Genomic DNA, 4342 nt, shown 5'->3' with positions numbered 1-4342 from the left:
CAATTCAGAAACCTTGCACCTTCTAAGATGCTTAGAATAGTCCATAACTTCTATAAGCCTTCTACTTGGAACACTGTTTGAAGGTCCTGCATAGAAGCTTTAATGGTTACGCCAGAAAGATAAAAAATGAAATCTTTTCAGGGTTTTGTTCTACACTCACCCTTAGTATAAAACTTTAGATCCCACTGGGTAACCATTAAAGGTTCTGATAGAGAGTTTCCCTTTAAGAAATGGCTCCTAATAGAACCCATTTTATAAAAAGCCTTCCTATCTAATAAACCCATGAGAAATGGTCTACCTGGAAATGAAAGGATAGAAGGTTTTTGTTCATCTGTAAATGACAGAGCAGTGAAACATTCCCTTTCACATGAACTCATTGCTCAGTAATTCACTCTTCCACCCTCTACCACCTCCAACTTCCTGTCCACCCTCCACACCACATCCTGGACCATAGCCACATGCGGTTCTCGACAACACAACCCCACATTTTTTCCTGCTGAAACAGCAGCTGAGGTATTCAAGTTTGGTAGTTTGTTTGCTTTTAAGTCCTTTTCACAGCAGTTCATTAACACCAGAGAATAAGAGGACTTGACAGGAGCTAGTGTCCACCTTCTTTCCTGTAAGACGCTGCCACTTCACATGAGGCCAGGGTTTCATTTCAGATGGCTCACTCGCTCTTAAAGCACAGTACCCAGCCGGGAGGGGATGTGATGCCTCCTCAACAGGCCAGAAATGATGTCACGACTCTGTCACTGCACACAATTCATTTGGATCCAAGCTTTGCTAATTCTTACTTGATTGTAAGAGATTTAGAATCATCAGAATCCTTTATTAAACTTATAAAAACATTCATGGCAGAAGGGGGATACAAACCCACAACTCCATTCGGAGAGAAGAATCCGCCATACATCAGGTGGAAGGTTTAAACTTTGAGTCTGGTACCTTAGACCGCTCGGCCATCCTGACACAGAGAGCAGACTAGCAAGCTGGTTTTACCAGTTAGGACAGAACCAGTACAAAACTGCTGCTGGTAAAATATTATCTTAGATTCAGCCAGGCCAGGTCTTTGTTTTGGTGGCAATCAAGGGTGAAATATACCTACCCATATTCATAGAAAGCAATATAATGTAGCAATCAAGTCTGTCAAGAGTAGTATCCACATCAGACTTAAAACATACACATCAAATTGACAGACCTCTTCGTGCCATACTTCTACATTCCTGGCCTTTGGTAGACACCCATATACAGAGCGACTTACAATTTATCTTATTTTATACAGCTGAGCGATTAAGGGTTAAGGGCCCAACAGAGGCAGCTTGGTGGACCTGGGATTCAAACAGCCTTCCAACCAGTAGACCAACACATTAACCTTTAAGTTATCATATCCCCAAAAGCTACTTACAGCTTCGTTACTTGGAGGCTGCTCACTACTGCTGAGGATGGTCCAATATGGACAGCCTGGAGATACATGGGATTGCTGTGGATGGTACTGTTTAGAGACCATGGAGATAGCTTTGGACTGCAATTGCCACATCATTGAAGAGCTCTTCATAACTTCATGACGATAGACTTCATGTTAATCTCCTGATTACACAATTGCACTTTTGACCATGTAGTTGGGAGAGATGGGAATGATTTAAAATCACACTAATTGGTGTCTCCCAGATGAGGATGGGTTCCTTCTTGAGTCTGGTTCCTCATCACAGGCAGTTTTTTCTCACCACTGTTGCCTCAGGCGATATAATTTAACATGTATAATTTATATCATAAATTTATATTTTCCTGTAAAGCTGTTTTGCAACAGCGTTCATGGTTTAAAAAACAGTATTTATTTAATTGTATAATTAATAATATATAATTAGTATATATTTATTGGGGTGGTAGTAGTTAAAGTGGTTATGGTTTTGGGTTGTTGAGAGGAAAATCAGGGTTCAAGCCCCAGCACTGCCAAGTTGCCACTGCTGGGCAATTTGCAAGGCCCCTAACACTCTCTGCTCCAGGGGTGCTGTATCATAACTGCCCCTGCTCTCTTACCCCTCTTACTTCCTTAGCTGGGATATCTGAAGAAAAGTATTATACTGTACTGTAATACATGTGCGATGATAATAAAGGCTTCTTCTTATTGTTATTGTTCAAACTAGCTAATCATGGCAAGAGCTACCAAGTTCATCCAACATATAACAGAATAATGTCTTAATGAGGTGGCCATCCCTTACAGTACATCCATGCTTGTATTCTGCTGGTGAAGACACAAGAATTTACTTGTTTACTCAATATGAATTGCTTGAACTCAATTGAAATAACTTGGCAAAGTCTAGTCTTATCTTCAGTAGCTGATTTATCCTGGTCAGGGACTTCTCCTGACCATCTCAAGGCAGTTCCTGCAAGAGTGTAGATCCAATCAGATTGCATCCTTCAAGAGTCTGGTGCTGTAGAAAACTTATGAAAAACTGAAGCTCTGTGAAAGACAGATGGTATGGAATTCCACCGAGCAAACAGGTTGTCCTGATCACACTCAGCAGTGAGATCCTTCACAGCTCTGCCGCTCTTCTTCTCCACCACCTGCATCACATTAGCAGATCTCTGTCTTCACACCGCGTGCTGAACAGAGGGCTGCCTTCCATCAACCAACATATAGGTTCACTGATTTCCATCTGTTCTACCAGCTGGAGCATGAGGACAGCAAGGCTGTGGATGGCAAGGGTGAAAAGTGTACTAGAAGACTTTCCAACCCCAATTTTGAGGAAAAGGTGGTCATTAAAGGGTTCTTTGAAGCTTTTCTGAAAAACTATTTGGTTTAAGGGGACAAACCAAAAATTCCTGAAGAGTCTAGATGTTTTTCTAGAAAGCTAGGTAACTGGTTCCTCAAAAATGGTGGATTAATGTCTCTAGGCTAAGAAAAAGGAAAGTCTCTCTGTTCTTTCAAACTTTTCTAATTAGCTTTGAGACCCAAAATATTTAACGATTCCTTGAGAAACTCTCTTCTTCAAGGAAATCCCTGTTTTTATGAATGCATTGAATATTTGAGCAGTGTCCTAAACCAGATACTATTTCAGCACACTACGCAGTATAATATTATGAGACGAAATCCAGTGAACTGAGAAACTGTGAAGTAGAATTTCTTTGATGTAGCTCAGAGCCTTTAATTCTACAAAGAATCCCTGTGAAACTTTTATTTTTCAAGAGCCTTTGAGGCTTGAATCCTTGGTTTGCATACCAAACTAGATACTTGTGTACTCAGAATCTTCTATTCAACAGCTTTAACTTGATAAGTTGTTAATTCATTTATCTTCAGTGACCACTTTCAGGGTCAGGGTAGAGAGGGATCTGGAGCTAATAACAGGAACACTGGAGGGCAAGCCTGGAGTATCCATCTTCCCGCCTCAATCCATGCAAGATCCCCAAATCTTATCTCCAGTAGCTTCCAATAATAAATATAGCTAAACTGTACCAAATTACCCCAAAATGCAGAACTTTCCTTACCTCCATATAACCCCGCTGTATTTCTCATTTAGATGGTGGTTTCTGAATAAAATGAGATGCCTTTCTGCTTAACACAGTTGAAAGAATACAGTAATATGTACTCTTCTGATCAAATGCACATTATCATCTAGTGTTTGCTAATATTAGGAACAGCAGCTATGCTAATTCCTCTCCACTTGCCCTTCTTTTTCTACATATCCCAAGCCATCCAGAGATGCACCAGCTCCATTTAGTTTCCACTTCATGAAGATCTTGGACCTTCAGTGAGAAGAGGCCAACCCTGCAAGGATCCTGAGGCATCCAGAGATTGTACCAGCTCCAGTTGGTTTCAGCTTCATGAAGATTTTGGACCTCCAGTCAGAAGAGGCCAACCCTGCGAAGATTCCAAGGTATCTAGAGATGTACCAGCTCCATTTGGTTTCCGCTTCATTTGTAGAGGAGATGCCAACACCATGTGGACTTTGAGGATAACAACCTCCTAATCAATACACAAAATATCATTCTACACATGCTGTATCTCCATCACTTAGCACCTGAAGGCTTCGGCATGGAGGAGTTATGTTGAACTCAGATGTTATGCAAATTCATGAGTTGCTCAGGAGCTCCTGGTTAACTCCAACTGACTGTATACGACTGTTAAAAGGACATCATTTATAATCACACTCTCTGGTGTTTATAATGATTTATGATCACACTCTCTGATGTCACCCAAATGACAATGAGGTTCCCTTTTGAGTCTGGTTCCTCTTAAGGTTTCTTCCTCTTACCATCTCAGGGAGCTTTTCCTTGCCACAGCCGCCTTAGGCTTCTCATTAGGGATAAATACAAATACATTTAAATATAAGTCTAATATCAATCT

This window comes from Hemibagrus wyckioides, linkage group LG11 (assembly GCF_019097595.1).
Source record: "Hemibagrus wyckioides isolate EC202008001 linkage group LG11, SWU_Hwy_1.0, whole genome shotgun sequence".
Taxonomy (NCBI): domain Eukaryota; kingdom Metazoa; phylum Chordata; class Actinopteri; order Siluriformes; family Bagridae; genus Hemibagrus; species Hemibagrus wyckioides.
Note: the sequence above shows the minus strand (reverse complement) of the source record.